This window comes from Nematostella vectensis, chromosome 6, assembly GCF_932526225.1.
Source record: "Nematostella vectensis chromosome 6, jaNemVect1.1, whole genome shotgun sequence".
Classification (NCBI taxonomy): domain Eukaryota; kingdom Metazoa; phylum Cnidaria; class Anthozoa; order Actiniaria; family Edwardsiidae; genus Nematostella; species Nematostella vectensis.
Window position 1 is genome coordinate 1,803,672 of NC_064039.1, and position 15,138 is coordinate 1,818,809.

Here is a 15,138-nt window from a genome sequence, read left to right on the forward strand (position 1 = left end):
GTCAGGAGTGGGATTCGAACCCACGCCGATGCTACTCTGTTCATGAAGGGAAAATGTGCAAAAAAAAACTTTTGTCAGGAGTGGGATTCGAACCCACGTCTGGAGAACCAGACTGCGACCTGAACGCAGCGCCTTAGACCGCTCGGCCATCCTGACATCTACGGAATCACTTCTTTGGTTCTGAGGTTGTATTCGATACTCTGTTCATGGAGTGAAAATGTGCAAGAAATTAAATTTTGTCAAGAGTGGGATTCGAACCCACGCCTGGAGAACGAGAATGCGACCTGAACGCAGCGATTTAGACCGCTCGGCCATCCTGGCATCTACGGAATCACTTCCTTGGTTCTGAGGTTGTATTCGATACTCTGTTCATGGAGTGAAAATGTTCAAAAAAATAAATTTTGTCAAGAGTGGGATTCGAACCCACGCCTGTAGAACGAGACTGCGACCTGAACGCAGCGATTTAGACCGCTAGGCCATCCTGACATCTACGGAATCATCTCTTTGGTTCTGAGGTTACATTCGCTACTCTTTTTATTGGGTGAAAATGTGGAATAAAATACATTTTGTCAGGAGCGGGATTGGAACCCACGCATGGAGAACCAGACTGCGACCTGAACGCAGCGCCTTAGACCGCTCGGCCATCATGACATCTACGGAATCACCTCCTTGGTTCTGAGGTTACATTCGGTACTCTGTTCATTGAGTGAAGATGTGCAAGAAAATAATATTTGTCAGGAGTGGGATTCGAACCCACGCCTGGAGAACCAGACTGCGACCTGAACGCAGCGCCTTAGACCGCTAGGCCATCCTGATATCTACGGATTCACTTCCTTGGTTCTGAGGTTGTATTCGATACTCTGTTCATGGAGTGAAAATGTGCAAGAAAATAAATTTTGTCTGGAGTGGGATTCGAACCCACCCCTGGAGAAGCAGATTGAGACCTGAACGCAGCGCCTTAGACAGCTTGGCCGTCCTGACATCTTCGAAATCACTTTCCTGGTTCTGAGGTTAAATTCGCTACTCATTTCATGGAGTGAAAATGTGCAAGAAAATAAATATTGTCAGGAGCGGGATTGGAACCCACGCCTGGAGAACCAGACTGCGACCTGAACGCAGCGCCTTAGACCGCTCGGCCATCATGACATCTACGGAATCACCTCCTTGGTTCTGAGGTTACATTCGGTACTCTGTTCATTGAGTGAAGATGTGCAAGAAAATAATATTTTGTCAGGAGTGGGATTCGAACCCACGCCGATGCTACTCTGTTCATGAAGGGAAAATGTGCAAAAAAAAAAACTTTTGTCAGGAGTGGGATTCGAACCCACGTCTGGAGAACAAGACTGCGACCTGAACGCAGCGCCTTAGACCGCTCGGCCATCCTGACATCTACGGAATCACTTCCTTGGTTCTGAGGTTGTATTCGATACTCTGTTCATGGAGTGAAAATGTGCAAGAAAATAAATTTTGTCAAGAGTGTGATTCGAACCCACGCCTGGAGAACGAGACTGCGACCTGAACGCAGCGATTTAGACCGCTCGGCCATCCTGACAACTACGGAATCAACTCCTTGGTTCTGAGGTTACATTCGGTACTCTGTTCATTGAGTAAAGATGTGCTAGAAAATAATATTTGTCAGGAGTGGGATTCGAACCCACGCCTGGAGAACCAGACTGCGACCTGAACGCAGCGCCTTAGACCGCTAGGCCATCCTGACATCTACGGAATCATCTCTTTGGTTCTGAGGTTACATTCGCTACTCTTTTCATTGGGTGAAAATGTGGAAAAAAAATACATTTTGTCAGGAGCGGGATTGGAACCCACGCCTGGAGAACCAAACTGCGACCTGAACGCAGCGCCTTAGACCGCTCGGCCATCATGACATTTACGGAATCACCTCCTTGGTTCTGAGGTTACATTCGGTACTCTGTTCATTGAGTGAAGATGTGCAAGAAAATAATATTTGTCAGGAGTGGGATTCGAACCCACGCCTGGAGAACCAGACTGCGACCTGAACGCAGCGCCTTAGACCGCTAGGCCATCCTGATATCTACGGATTCACTTCCTTGGTTCTGAGGTTGTATTCGATACTCTGTTCATGGAGTGAAAATGTGCAAGAAAATAAATTTTGTCTGGAGTGGGATTCGAACCCACCCCTGGAGAAGCAGATTGAGACCTGAACGCAGCGCCTTAGACAGCTTGGCCATCCTGACATCTTCGAAATCACTTTCCTGGTTCTGAGGTTAAATTCGCTACTCTGTTCATGGAGTGAAAATGTGCAAGAAAATAAATTTTGTCAGGAGCGGGATTGGAACCCACGCCTGGAGAACCAGACTGCGACCTGAACGCAGCGCTTTAGACCGCTTGGCCATCATGACATCTACGGAATCACCTCCTTGGTTCTGAGGTTACATTCGGTACTCTGTTCATTGAGTGAAGATGTGCAAGAAAATAATATTTTGTCAGGAGTGGGATTCGAACCCACGCCTGGAGAAGCAGATTGAGACCTCAACGCAGCGCCTTAGACCGCTTGGCCATCCTGACATCTTCGAAATCACTTTACTGGTTCTGAGGTTACATTCGCTACTCTGTTCATGGAGTGAAAATGTGCAAGAAAATAAATTTTGTCAGGAGTATGATTCGAACCCACGCCGATGCTACATTGTTCATGAAGGGAAAATGTGCAAAAAAATAACTTTTGTCAGGAGTGGGATTCGAACCCACGTCTGGAGAACGAGACTGCGACCTGAACGCAGCGCCTTAGACCGCTCGGCCATCCTGACATCTACGGAATCATCTCTTTGGTTCCGAGGTTACATTCGCTACTCTTTTCATGGGGTGAAAATGTGGAAGAAAATACATTTTGTCAGGAGCGGGATTGGAACCCACGCCTGGGGAACCAGATTGCCACCTGAACGGAACGCTTAGACCGCTCGGCCATCATGACATCTACGGAATCGCTTCCCTGGTTCTGAGGTTGCACTTGCTATTCTGTTCATGAAGGGAAAATGTGCAAAAAAATAACTTTTGTCAGGAGTGGAATTCGAACCCACGTCTGGAGAACCAGACTGCGACCTGAACGCAGCGCCTTAGACCGCTCGGCCATCCTGACATCTACGAAATCACTTCCTTGGTTCTGAGGTTGTATTCGATACTCTGTTCATGGAGTGAAAATGTGCAAGAAAATAAATTTTGTCAGGAGTGAGATTCGAACCCACGCCTGGAGAACGAGACTGCGACCTTAACGCAGCGCCTTAGACCGCTCGGCCATCCTGATATCTACGGAACACTTCCTTGGTTCTGAGGTTGTATTCGATACTCTGTTCATGTAGTGAAAATGTGCAAGAAAATCAATTTTGTCAGGAGTGGGATTCGAACCCACGCCTGGGGAACAAGAGTGCGACCTGAACGCAGCGACTTAGACCGCTCGGCCATCCTGACAACTACGGAATCACCTCCTTGGTTCTGAGGTTACATTCGGTACTCTGTTCATTGATTGAAGATGTGCAAGAAAATAATATTTGTCAGGAGTGGGATTCGAACCCACGCTTGGATAACCAGACTGCGACCTGAACGCAGCGCCTTAGACCGCTCGGCCATCCTGACATCTACGGAATCATCTCTTTGGTTCTGAGGTTACATTCGCATCTCTTTTCATGGGGTGAAAATGTGGAAGAAAATACATTTTGTCAGGAGCGGGATTGGAACCCACGCCTGGGGAACCAGACTGCAACCTGAACGGAACGCTTAGACCGCTCGGCCATCATGACATCTACGGAATCGCTTCCCTGGTTCTGAGGTTGCACTTGCTACTCTGTTCATGAAGGGAAAATGTGCAAAAAAATAACTTTTGTCAGGAGTGGGATTCGAACCCACGTCTGGAGAACCGGACTGCGACCTGAACGCAGCGCCTTAGACCGCTCGGCCATCCTGACATCTACGGAATCACTTCCTTGGTTCTGAGGTTGTATTCGATACTCTGTTCATGGAATGAAAATGTGCAAGAAAATAAATTTTGTCAAGAGTGGGATTCGAACCCACGCCTGGAGAACGAGACTGCGACCTGAACGCAGCGCCTTAGGCCGCTGGGCCATCCTGACAACTACGGAATCACCTCCTTGGTTCTGAGGTTACATTCGGTACTCTGTTCATTGAGTGAAGATGTGCTAGAAAATAATATTTGTCAGGAGTGGGATTCGACCCCACGCCTGGAGAACCAGACTGTGACCTGAACGCAGAGCCTTAGACCGCTAGGCCATCCTGACATCTACGGAATCATCTCTTTGGTTCTGAGGTTACATTCGCTACTCTTTTCATGGGGTGAAGATGTGCAAGAAAATAATATTTTGTCAGGAGTGGGATTCGAACCCACGCCGATGCTAATCTGTTCATGAAGGGAAAACGTGCAAAAAAAAACTTTTGTCAGGAGTGGGATTCGAACCCACGTCTGGAGAACCAGACTGCGACCTGAACGCAGCGCCTTAGACCGCTCGGCCATCCTGACATCTACGGAATCACTTCCTTGGTTCTGAGGTTGTATTCGATACTCTGTTCATGGAGTGAAAATGTGCAAGAAAATAAATTTTGTCAAGAGTGTGATTCGAACCCACGCCTGGAGAACGAGACTGCGACCTGAACGCAGCGATTTAGACCGCTCGGCCATCCTGACAACTACGGAATCAACTCCTTGGTTCTGAGGTTACATTCGGTACTCTTTTCATTGAGTAAAGATGTGCTAGAAAATAATATTTGTCAGGAGTGGGATTCGAACCCACGCCTGGAGAACCAGACTGCGACCTGAACGCAGCGCCTTAGACCGCTAGGCCATCCTGACATCTACGGAATCATCTCTTTGGTTCTGAGGTTACATTCGGTACTCTGTTCATTGAGTGAAGATGTGCAAGAAAATAATATTTTGTCAGGAGTGGGATTCGAACCCACGCCGATGCTACTCTGTTCATGAAGGGAAAATGTGCAAAAAAAAACTTTTGTCATAAGTGGGATTCGAACCCACGTCTGGAGAACCAGACTGCCACCTGAACGCAGCGCCTTAGACCGCTCGGCCATCCTGACAACTACGGAATCACTTCCTTGGTTCTGAGGTTGTATTCGATACTCTGTTCATGGAGTGAAAATGTTCAAGAAAATAATATTTGTCAGGAGTAGGATTCGAACCCACGCCTGGAGAACGAGACTGCGACCTGAACGCAGCGATTTAGACCGCTCGGCCATCCTGACAACTACGGAATCAACTCCTTGGTTCTGAGGTTACATTCGGTACTCTTTTCATTGGGTGAAAATGTGGAAAAAAATACTTTTTGTCAGGAGCGGGATTGGAACCCACGCATGGAGAACCAGACTGCGACCTGAACGCAGCGCCTTAGACCGCTCGGCCATCATGACATCTACGGAATCACCTCCTTGGTTCTGAGGTTACATTCGGTACTCTGTTCATTGAGTGAAGATGTGCAAGAAAATAATATTTGTCAGGAGTGGGATTCGAACCCACGCCTGGAGAACCAGACTGCGACCTGAACGCAGCGCCTTAGACCGCTAGGCCATCCTGATATCTACGGATTCACTTCCTTGGTTCTGAGGTTGTATTCGATACTCTGTTCATGGAGTGAAAATGTGCAAGAAAATAAATTTTGTCTGGAGTGGGATTCGAACCCACCCCTGGAGAAGCAGATTGAGACCTGAACGCAGCGCCTTAGACAGCTTGGCCATCCTGACATCTTCGAAATCACTTTCCTGGTTCTGAGGTTAAATTCGCTACTCTGTTCATGGAGTGAAAATGTGCAAGAAAATAAATTTTGTCAGGAGCGGGATTGGAACCCACGCCTGGAGAACCAGACTGCGACCTGAACGCAGCGCCTTAGGCCGCTCGGCCATCCTGACAACTACGGAATCACCTCCTTGGTTCTGAGGTTACATTCGGTACTCTGTTCATTGAGTGAAGATGTGCTAGAAAATAATATTTGTCAGGAGGGGGATTCGACCCCACGCCTGGAGAACCAGACTGTGACCTGAACGCAGAGCCTTAGACCGCTAGGCCATCCTGACATCTACGGATTCACTTCAATGTTTCTGAGGTTGTATTCGATACTCTGTTCATGGAGTGAAAATGTGCAAGAAAATACATTTTGGCAGGAGCGGGATTGGAAACCACGCCTGGAGAACCAGATTGCCACCTGAACGGAACGCCTTAGACCGCTCGGCCATCCTGACATCTACGGGATCTCTTCCTTGGTTTTGAGGTTGCACTTGCTACTCTGTTCATGAAGGGAAAATGTGCAAAAGAATAGCTTTTGTCAGGAGTGGGATTCGAACCCACGTCTGGAGAACCAGACTGCGACCTGAACGCAGCGCCTTAGACCGCTCGGCCATCCTGACATCTACGGAATCACTTCCTTGGTTCTGAGGTTGTATTCGATACTCTGTTCATGGAGTGAAAATGTGCAAGAAAATAAATTTTGTCAGGAGTGGGATTAGAACCTACGCCTGGAGAACGAGACTGCGACCTGAACGCAGCGCCTTAGGCCGCTCGGCCATCCTGACAACTACGGAATCACCTCCTTGGTTCTGAGGTTACATTCGGTACTCTGTTCATGGAGTGAAAATGTGCAAGAAAATAAATTTTGTCAAGAGTGGGATTCGAACCCACGCCTGGAGAACCAGACTGCGACCTGAACGCAGCGCCTTACACCGCTCGGCCATCCTGACATCTACGGAATCATCTCTTTGGTTCTGAGGTTACATTCGCTACTCTTTTCATGGGGTGAAAATGTGGAAGAAAATACATTTTGTCAGGAGCGGGATTGGAACCCACGCCTGGGGAACCAGATTGCCACCTGAACGGAACGCTTAGACCGCTCGGCCATCATGACATCTACGGAATCGCTTCCCTGGTTCTGATGTTGCACTTGCTACTCTGTTCATGAAGGGAAAATGTGCAAAAAAATAACTTTTGTCAGGAGTGGGATTCGAACCCACGTCTGGAGAACCAGACTGCGACCTGAACGCAGCGCCTTAGACCGCTCGGCCATCCTGACATCTACGGAATCACTTCCTTGGTTCTGAGGTTGTATTCGATACTCTGTTCATGGAGTGAAAATGTGCAAGAAAATAAATTTTGTCAGGAGTGGGATTAGAACCTACGCCTGGAGAACGAGACTGCGACCTGAACGCAGCGCTTTAGGCCGCTCGGCCATCCTGACAACTACGGAATCACCACCTTGGTTCTGAGGTTACATTCGGTACTCTGTTCATGGAGTGAAAATGTGCAAGAAAATAAATTTTGTCTAGAGTGGGATTCGAACCCACGCCTGGAGAACCAGACTGCGACCTGAACGCAGCGCCTTACACCGCTCGGCCATCCTGACATCTACGGAATCATCTCTTTGGTTCTGAGGTTACATTCGCTACTCTTTTCATGGGGTGAAAATGTGGAAGAAAATACATTTTGTCAGGAGCGGGATTGGAACCCACGCCTGGGGAACCAGATTGCCACCTGAACGGAACGCTTAGACCGCTCGGCCATCATGACATCTACGGAATCGCTTCCCTGGTTCTGATGTTGCACTTGCTACTCTGTTCATGAAGGGAAAATGTGCAAAAAAATAACTTTTGTCAGGAGTGGGATTCGAACCCACGTCTGGAGAACCAGACTGCGACCTGAACGCAGCGCCTTAGACCGCTCGGCCTTCCCTGTTAGCAGAGGCCTCTTTTCTCTGTATTTCGCTTGGCTGGCGTTCGCGTGGAAAAGATACCTCTGCCATGGGTCGCAAGTTCGTTTGATCAAACCGCCGTCCACGATCGTGGACGAGATCCAGAGCGCATGCTCCGTTCATTAATTACTGGCCACTATTTGAGCCCACAATGACTAGCGCATGCATGAAACGTATATCCGCTGCCGGATAATAAGCCCGCATTCGAAACGGCGTCCTCCGTAGAAATATCACGCGACGAATTATAAAAGAAGCCATTCAATGCCTTATCTTCATTCAGAATTTTCTCTCTTTTGACAAACGAGTCAATCTTCCGTTTACAGGTTTTGCATATTCTTCTGGGAATAGCTGATCTAAGTTTACCAAAAAGTTTTGTAACATTTTCTTCGAATCCAACTGTGCGATATTTACATTGAAGAAACTCGCCTGCCCAGAAGTCTTGAAATTAATCCCACAAACAAGACAAAACTCGTCTTTGCTGCGTTTGTTGTTCAATCTTTTTAGTGACGTTTTAGGTGATTGAAATTGAACAGTTGTTTTCTTTTTCCGAAGAGGAGAACTAACCGGAGTTTGATTCATGATTTCCGACTAAACCCATGCAAAGCATATTGACAGCTTTTGCGCGATGGTACGGGTTTTGGCACGTTGGTCGCTTATTAACGCTCACGCATGCGCAACAGAAACAGTTTCGACCCATGGCAGAGGTATCTTTTCCTCGCGAAATCCAGCCTAGCGAAATACAGAGAAAAGAGGCCTCTGCTAGCAGGGAACGCTCGGCCATCCTGACATCTACGAACTCACTTCCTTGGTTCTGAGGTTGTATTCGATACTCTGTTCATGGAGTGAAAATGTGCAAGAAAATAAGTTTTGTCAGGAGTGAGCTTCGAACCCACGTCTGGAGAACCAGACTGCGACCTGAACGCAGCGCCTTAGACCGCTCGGCCATCCTGACAACTACGGAATCACCTCCTTGGTTCTGAGGTTACATTCGGTACTCTGTTCATTGAGTGAAGATGTGCAAGAAAATAACATTTGTCAGGAGTGGGATTCGAACCCACGCCTGGAGAACCAGACTGCGACCTGAACGCAGCGCCTTAGACCGCTCGGCCATCCTGACATCTACGGAATCATCTCTTTGGTTCTGAGGTTACATTCGCTACTCTTTTCATGGGGTGAAAATGTGGAAGAAAATACATTTTGTCAGGAGCGGGATTGGAACCCACGCCTGGGGAACCAGATTGCCACCTGAACGGAACGCTTAGACCGCTCGGCCATCATGACATCTACGGAATCGCTTCCCTGGTTCTGAGGTTGCACTTGCTACTCTGTTCATGAAGGGAAAATGTGCGAAAAAATTACTCTTGTCAGGAGTGGGATTCGAACCCACGTCTGGAGAACCAGACTGCGACCTGAACGCAGCGCCTTAGACCGCTCGGCCATCCTGACATCTACGAAATCACTTCCTTGGTTCTGAGGTTGTATTCGATACTCTGTTCATGGAGTGAAAATGTGCAAGAAAATCAATTTTGTCAGGAGTGGGATTCGAACCCACGCCTGGGGAACGAGAGTGCGACCTGAACGCAGCGCCTTAGACCGCTCGGCCATCCTGACAACTACGGAATCACCTCCTTGGTTCTGAAGTTACATTCGGTACTCTGTTCATTGATTGAAGAAGTGCAAGAAAATAATATTTGTCAGGAGTGGGATTCGAACCCACGCTTGGAGAACCAGACTGCGACCTGAACGCAGCGCCTTAGACCGCTAGGCCATCCTGACATCTACGGATTCACTTCCCTGTTTCTGAGGTTGTATTCGATACTCTGTTCATGGAGTGAAAATGTGCAAGAAAATAAATTTTGTCAGGAGCGGGATTGGAACCCAAGCCTGGAGAACCAGATTGCCACCTGAACGGAACGCCTTAGACCGCTCGGCCATCCTGACATCTACGGAATCTCTTCCTTGGTTCTGAGATTGCACTTGCTACTCTGTTCATGAAGGGAAAATGTGCAAAAAAATAACTTTTGTCAGGAGTGGGATTCGAACCCACGTCTGGAGAACCAGACTGCGACCTGAACGCAGCGTCTTAGACCGCTCGGCCATCCTGACATCTACGGAATCATCTCTTTGGTTCTGAGGTTACATTCGCTACTCTTTTCATGGGGTGAAAATGTGGAAGAAAATACATTTTGTCAGGAGCGGGATTGGAACCCACGCCTGGGGAACCAGATTGCCACCTGAACGGAACGTTTAGACCGCTCGGCCATCATGACATCTACGGAATCGCTTTCCTGGTTCTGAGGTTGCACTTGCTACTCTGTTCATGAAGGGAAAATGTGCAAAAAAATAACTTTTGTCAGGAGTGGGATTCGAACCCACGTCTGGAGAACCAGACTGCGACCTGAACGCAGCGCCTTAGACCGCTAGGCCATCCTGACATCTACGGATTCACTTCCCTGTTTCTGAGGTTGTATTCGATACTCTGTTCATGGAGTGAAAATGTGCAAGAAAATACATTTTGGCAGGAGCGGGATTGGAACCCACGCCTGGAGAACCAGATTGCCACCTGAACGGAACGCCTTAGACCGCTCGGCCATCCTGACATCTACGGAATCTCTTCCGTGGTTCTGAGGTTGCACTTGCTACTCTGTTCATGAAGGGAAAATGTGCAAGAAAATAAATTTTGTCAGGAGTGTGATTCGAACCCACGCCGATGCTACATTGTTCATGAAGGGAAAATGTGCAAAAAAATAACTTTTGTCAGGAGTGGGATTCGAACCCACGTCTGGAGAACCAGACTGCGACCTGAACGCAGCGCCTTAGACCGCTCGGCCATCCTGACATCTACGGAATCACTTCCTTGGTTCTGATGTTGTATTCGATACTCTGTTCATGGAGTGAAAATGTGCAAGAAAATAAATTTTGTCAGGAGTGGGATTCGAACCCACGCCTGGAGAACGAGACTGCGACGTGAACGCAGCGCCTTAGACCGCTCGGCCATCCTGACAACTACGGAATCACCTCCTTGGTTCTGAGGTTACATTCGGTACTCTGTTCATTGAGTGAAGATGTGCAAGAAAATAATATTTGTCAGAAGTGGGATTAGAACCCACGCCTGTTGAACCAGACTGCGATCTGAACGCAGCGCTTTAGACCGCTCGGCCATCCTGACATCTACGGAATCATCTCTTTGGTTCTGAGGTTACATTCGCTACTCTTTTCATGGGTTGAAAATGTGGAAGAAAATAAATTTTGTCAGGAGCGGGATTGGAACCCATGCCTGGGGAACAAGATTGCCACCTGAACGGAACGCTTAGACCGCTCGGCCATCATGACATCTACGGAATCGCTTCCCTGGTTCTGAGGTTGCACTTGCTACTCTGTTCATGAAGGGAAAATGTGCAAAAAAATAACTTTTGTCAGGAGTGGGATTCGAACCCACGTCTGGAGAACCAGACTGCGACCTGAACGCAGCGCCTTAGACCGCTCGGCCATCCTGACATCTACGGAATCACTTCCTTGGTTCTGATGTTGTATTCGATACTCTGTTCATTGAGTGAAAATGTGCAAGAAAAAAATTCTGTCAGGAGTGGGATTCGAACCCTCGCCTGGAGAACCAGACTGCGACCTGAACGCAGCGCCTTAGACCGCTCGGCCATCCTGACAACTACGGAATCACTTCCTTGGTTCTGAGGTTGTATTCGATACTCTGTTCATGGAGTGAAAATGTGCAAGAAAATAAATTTTGTCTGGAGTGGGAATCTAACCCACGCCTGGAGATCCAGATTGCGACCTGAAAGCAGCGCCTTAGACCGCTCGGCCATCCTGACACCTACGGAATCGCTTCCCTGGTTCTGAGGTTGCACTCGCTACTATGTTCATGAAGTGAAAATGTGCTAGAAAAATAGTTTTTTTTGGGACTGGGATTCGAACCCTCGCCTGGAAAACCAGACTGCGACCTGAACTGAACGCCTTAGACCGCTTGGCCATCCTGAAACCGCTCGGCCATCATGACATCTACGGAATCGCTTACCTGGTTCTGAGGTTGCACTCGCTACTCTTTTCATGAAGTAAAAATGTGCAAAAAATAAACTTTTGCATGAGTGGGATTCGAACCCACGCCTGGAGAACCAGACTGCGACCTGAACGCAGCACCTTAGATCGCTGGTTCATCCTGACATCTACGGAATCACTTCCTTGGTTCTGAGGTTGTATTCGATACTCTGTTCATTGAGTGAAAATGTGCAAGAAATAAACTTTTGCATGAGTGGGATTCGAACCCACGCCTGGAGAACCAGACTGCGACCTGAACGCAGCACCTTAGATCGCTGGTACATCCTGACATCTACGGAATCACTTCCTTGGTTCTGTGGTTGTATTCGATACTCTGTTCATTGAGTGAAAATGTGCAAGAAATAAATTCTGTCAGGAGTGGGATTCGAACCCTCGCCTGGAGAACCAGACTGCGACCTGAACGCAGCGCCTTAGACCGCTCGGCCATCCTGACAACTATGGAATCACCTCCTTGGTTCTGAGGTTACATTTGGTACTCTGTTCATGGAGTGAAAATGTGCAAGAAAATAATATTTGTCTGGAGTGTGATTCGAACCGACGCCTGGAGAACCAGACTGCGACCTGAACGCAGCGCCTTAGACCGCTCGGCCATCCTGACATCTACGGAATCACTTCCTTGGTTCTGAAGTTGTATTTGATACTCTGTTCATGGAGTGAAAATGTGCAAGTAAATAAATTTTGTCTGGAGTGGGAATCTAACCCACGCCTGGAGAACCAGATTGCGACCTGAAAGCAGCGCCTTAGACCGCTCGGCCATCCTGACACCTACGGAATCATCTCTTTGGTTCTGAGGTTACATTCGCTACTTTTTTCATGGGGTGAAAATGTGGAAGAAAATACATTTTGTCAGGAGCGGGATTGGAACCCACGCCTGGGGAACCAGATTGCCACCTGAACGGAACGCTTAGACCGCTCGGCCATCATGACATCTACGGAATCGCTTCCCTGGTTCTGAGGTTGCACTTGCTACTCTGTTCATGAAGGGAAAATGTGCAAAAAATAACTTTTGTCAGGAGTGGGATTCGAACCCACGTCTGGAGAACCAGACTGCGACCTGAACGCGGCGCCTTAGACCGCTCGGCCATCCTGACATCTACGAAATCACTTCCTTGGTTCTGAGGTTGTATTCGATACTCTGTTCATGGAGTGAAAATGTGCAAGAAAATAAATTTTGTCTTTAGTGGGATTCAAACCCACGCCTGGAGAAGCAGATTCAGACCTGAACGCAGCGCCTTAGACCGCTTGGCCATCCTGACATCTTAGAAATCACTTTCCTGGTTCTGAGGTTACATTCGCTACTCTGTTCATGGAGTGAAAATGTGCAAGAAAATAAATTTTGTCAGGAGTGTGATTCGAACCCACGCCGGTGCTACATTGTTCATGAAGGGAAAATGTGCAAAAAAATAACTTTTGTCAGGAGTGGGATTCGAACCCACGTCTGGAGAACCAGACTGCGACCTGAACGCAGCGCCTTAGACAGCTCGGCCATCCTGACATCTACGGAATCACTTCCTTGGTTCTGATGTTGTATTCGATACTCTGTTCATGGAGTGAAAATGTGCAAGAAAATAAATTTTGTCAGGAGTGGGATTCGAACCCACGCCTGGATAACGAGACTGCGACGTGAACGCAGCGCCTTAGACCGCTCGGCCATCCTGACAACTACGGAATCACCTCCTTGGTTCTGAGGTTACATTCGGTACTCTGTTCATTGAGTGAAGATGTGCAAGAAAATAATATTTGTCAGGAGTGGGATTCGAACCCACGCCTGGAGAACCAGACTGCGACCTGAACGCAGCGCTTTAGACCGCTCGGCCATCCTGACATCTACGGAATCATCTCTTTGGTTCTGAGGTTACATTCGCTACTCTTTTCATGGGGTGAAAATGTGGAAGAAAATACATTTTGTCAGGAGCGGGATTGGAACCCACGCCTGGGGAACCAGATTGCCACCTGAACGGAACGCTTAGACCGCTCGGCCATCATGACCTCTACGGAATCACTTCCTTGGTTCTGAAGTTGTATTCGATACTCTGTTCATGGAGTGAAAATGTACAAGTAAATAAATTTTGTCTGGAGTGGGAATCTAACCCACGCCTGGAGAACCAGATTGCGACCTGAACGGAACGCCTTAGACCGCTTGGCCATCCTGACACCTACGGAATCGCTTCCCTGGTTCTGAGGTTGCACTCGCTACTCTGTTCATGAAGTGAAAATGTGCTAGAAAATAAATTTTGTCAGGAGTGGGATTAGAACCCACGCCTTGAGAACCAGACTGCGACCTGAACGGAGCGCCTGAAACCGCTCGGCCATCCTGACATCTACGGAATCGCTTTCCTGGTTCTGAGGTTGCACTCGCTACTCTTTTCATGAAGTAAAAATGTGCAAAAAATAAACTTTTGCATGAGTGGGATTCGAACCCAAGCCTGGAGAACCAGACTGCGACCTGAACGCAGCATCTTAGATCGCTGGTCCATCCTGACATCTACGGAATCACTTCCTTGGTTCTGAGGTTGTATTCGATACTCTGTTCATTGAGTGAAAATGTGCAAGAAAATAAATTTTGTCAGGAGTGGGATTCGAACCCACGCCTGGAGAACCAGACTGCGACCTGAACGCAGCGCCTTAGACCGCTCGGCCATCCTGACAACTACGGAATCACCTCCTTGGTTCTGAGGTTACATTTGGTACTCTGTTCATGGAGTGAAAATGTGCAAGAAAATAATATTTGTCTGGAGTGTGATTCGAACCCACGCCTGGAGAACCAGACTGCGACCTGAACGCAGCGCGTTAGACCGCTCGGCCATCCTGACATCTAAGGAATCACTTCCTTGGTTCTGAGGTTGTATTCGATACTCTGTTCATGGAGTGAATATGTGCAAGAAAATAAATTTTGTCAGGACTGGGATTCGCACCCACGCCTGGAGAACAAGACTGCGACCTGAAAGCAGCGCCTGAAACCGCTCGGCCATCCTGACATCTACGGAATCGCTTCCCTGGTTCTGAGGTTGCACTCGCTACTCTATTCATGAAGTAAAAATGTGCAAAAAATAAACTTTTGCATGAGTGGGATTCGAACCCACGCCTGGAGAACCAGACTGTGACCTGAACGCAGCACCTTAGATCGCTGGTCCATCCTGACATCTACGGAATCACTTCCTTGGTTCTGAGGTTGTATTCGATACTCTGTTCATTGAGTGAAAATGTGCAAGAAAATAAATTTTGTCAGGAGTGGGATTCGAACCCACGCCTGGAGAACCAGACTGCGACCTGAAAGCAGCGCCTTAGACCGCTCGGCCATCCTGGCATCTTCGGAATCACTTCCCTGGTTCTGAGGTTG

The 15,138-nt window shown here is 48.1% G+C and overlaps 1 protein-coding gene, 1 long non-coding RNA gene and 41 other non-coding genes across 45 annotated transcripts in view; 2 read left to right on the forward strand and 41 right to left on the reverse strand.

Moving 5' to 3' along the window:
- The window catches only part of LOC5505591 (fibrocystin-L), a 99,796-nt gene that overhangs the window by 58,773 nt on the left and 25,885 nt on the right, over positions 1 to 15,138 (forward strand). The window lies entirely within an intron of this gene.
- Trnal-cag lies at positions 73 to 156 on the reverse strand. The gene has a single exon. It is a non-coding gene; the product is annotated as a tRNA-Leu (tRNA).
- On the reverse strand, positions 733 to 816 carry Trnal-cag. The gene has a single exon. It is a non-coding gene; the product is annotated as a tRNA-Leu (tRNA).
- Positions 1,063 to 1,146, reverse strand: Trnal-cag. The gene has a single exon. It is a non-coding gene; the product is annotated as a tRNA-Leu (tRNA).
- Positions 1,304 to 1,387, reverse strand: Trnal-cag. Its single transcript has one exon. It is a non-coding gene; the product is annotated as a tRNA-Leu (tRNA).
- Positions 1,634 to 1,717, reverse strand: Trnal-cag. Its single transcript has one exon. It is a non-coding gene; the product is annotated as a tRNA-Leu (tRNA).
- Trnal-cag lies at positions 1,965 to 2,048 on the reverse strand. Its single transcript has one exon. It is a non-coding gene; the product is annotated as a tRNA-Leu (tRNA).
- Positions 2,700 to 2,783, reverse strand: Trnal-cag. Its single transcript has one exon. It is a non-coding gene; the product is annotated as a tRNA-Leu (tRNA).
- Trnal-cag lies at positions 3,029 to 3,112 on the reverse strand. The gene has a single exon. It is a non-coding gene; the product is annotated as a tRNA-Leu (tRNA).
- On the reverse strand, positions 3,194 to 3,277 carry Trnal-aag. Its single transcript has one exon. It is a non-coding gene; the product is annotated as a tRNA-Leu (tRNA).
- Positions 3,523 to 3,606, reverse strand: Trnal-cag. The gene has a single exon. It is a non-coding gene; the product is annotated as a tRNA-Leu (tRNA).
- Positions 3,852 to 3,935, reverse strand: Trnal-cag. The gene has a single exon. It is a non-coding gene; the product is annotated as a tRNA-Leu (tRNA).
- Positions 4,017 to 4,100, reverse strand: Trnal-cag. The gene has a single exon. It is a non-coding gene; the product is annotated as a tRNA-Leu (tRNA).
- On the reverse strand, positions 4,182 to 4,265 carry Trnal-cag. Its single transcript has one exon. It is a non-coding gene; the product is annotated as a tRNA-Leu (tRNA).
- On the reverse strand, positions 4,421 to 4,504 carry Trnal-cag. Its single transcript has one exon. It is a non-coding gene; the product is annotated as a tRNA-Leu (tRNA).
- Positions 4,751 to 4,834, reverse strand: Trnal-cag. Its single transcript has one exon. It is a non-coding gene; the product is annotated as a tRNA-Leu (tRNA).
- On the reverse strand, positions 4,990 to 5,073 carry Trnal-cag. The gene has a single exon. It is a non-coding gene; the product is annotated as a tRNA-Leu (tRNA).
- Trnal-cag lies at positions 5,485 to 5,568 on the reverse strand. The gene has a single exon. It is a non-coding gene; the product is annotated as a tRNA-Leu (tRNA).
- On the reverse strand, positions 5,815 to 5,898 carry Trnal-cag. The gene has a single exon. It is a non-coding gene; the product is annotated as a tRNA-Leu (tRNA).
- Positions 6,310 to 6,393, reverse strand: Trnal-cag. The gene has a single exon. It is a non-coding gene; the product is annotated as a tRNA-Leu (tRNA).
- On the reverse strand, positions 6,640 to 6,723 carry Trnal-cag. The gene has a single exon. It is a non-coding gene; the product is annotated as a tRNA-Leu (tRNA).
- On the reverse strand, positions 6,969 to 7,052 carry Trnal-cag. Its single transcript has one exon. It is a non-coding gene; the product is annotated as a tRNA-Leu (tRNA).
- On the reverse strand, positions 7,299 to 7,382 carry Trnal-cag. Its single transcript has one exon. It is a non-coding gene; the product is annotated as a tRNA-Leu (tRNA).
- Positions 8,485 to 10,467, forward strand: LOC125568080. The gene is made up of 2 exons (XR_007312062.1): positions 8,485 to 9,202; positions 9,533 to 10,467. It is a non-coding gene; the product is annotated as an uncharacterized LOC125568080 (long non-coding RNA).
- On the reverse strand, positions 8,596 to 8,679 carry Trnal-cag. Its single transcript has one exon. It is a non-coding gene; the product is annotated as a tRNA-Leu (tRNA).
- Trnal-cag lies at positions 8,761 to 8,844 on the reverse strand. The gene has a single exon. It is a non-coding gene; the product is annotated as a tRNA-Leu (tRNA).
- Trnal-cag lies at positions 9,090 to 9,173 on the reverse strand. The gene has a single exon. It is a non-coding gene; the product is annotated as a tRNA-Leu (tRNA).
- On the reverse strand, positions 9,255 to 9,338 carry Trnal-cag. The gene has a single exon. It is a non-coding gene; the product is annotated as a tRNA-Leu (tRNA).
- Positions 9,420 to 9,503, reverse strand: Trnal-cag. Its single transcript has one exon. It is a non-coding gene; the product is annotated as a tRNA-Leu (tRNA).
- Trnal-cag lies at positions 9,750 to 9,833 on the reverse strand. The gene has a single exon. It is a non-coding gene; the product is annotated as a tRNA-Leu (tRNA).
- Positions 10,079 to 10,162, reverse strand: Trnal-cag. Its single transcript has one exon. It is a non-coding gene; the product is annotated as a tRNA-Leu (tRNA).
- Positions 10,483 to 10,566, reverse strand: Trnal-cag. Its single transcript has one exon. It is a non-coding gene; the product is annotated as a tRNA-Leu (tRNA).
- On the reverse strand, positions 10,648 to 10,731 carry Trnav-cac. The gene has a single exon. It is a non-coding gene; the product is annotated as a tRNA-Val (tRNA).
- Trnal-cag lies at positions 10,813 to 10,896 on the reverse strand. Its single transcript has one exon. It is a non-coding gene; the product is annotated as a tRNA-Leu (tRNA).
- Positions 11,142 to 11,225, reverse strand: Trnal-cag. The gene has a single exon. It is a non-coding gene; the product is annotated as a tRNA-Leu (tRNA).
- Trnal-cag lies at positions 11,306 to 11,389 on the reverse strand. Its single transcript has one exon. It is a non-coding gene; the product is annotated as a tRNA-Leu (tRNA).
- Trnal-cag lies at positions 12,148 to 12,231 on the reverse strand. The gene has a single exon. It is a non-coding gene; the product is annotated as a tRNA-Leu (tRNA).
- Positions 12,806 to 12,889, reverse strand: Trnal-cag. Its single transcript has one exon. It is a non-coding gene; the product is annotated as a tRNA-Leu (tRNA).
- On the reverse strand, positions 13,210 to 13,293 carry Trnal-cag. Its single transcript has one exon. It is a non-coding gene; the product is annotated as a tRNA-Leu (tRNA).
- Trnav-cac lies at positions 13,375 to 13,458 on the reverse strand. Its single transcript has one exon. It is a non-coding gene; the product is annotated as a tRNA-Val (tRNA).
- On the reverse strand, positions 13,540 to 13,623 carry Trnal-aag. The gene has a single exon. It is a non-coding gene; the product is annotated as a tRNA-Leu (tRNA).
- Positions 14,363 to 14,446, reverse strand: Trnal-cag. The gene has a single exon. It is a non-coding gene; the product is annotated as a tRNA-Leu (tRNA).
- On the reverse strand, positions 15,022 to 15,105 carry Trnal-cag. Its single transcript has one exon. It is a non-coding gene; the product is annotated as a tRNA-Leu (tRNA).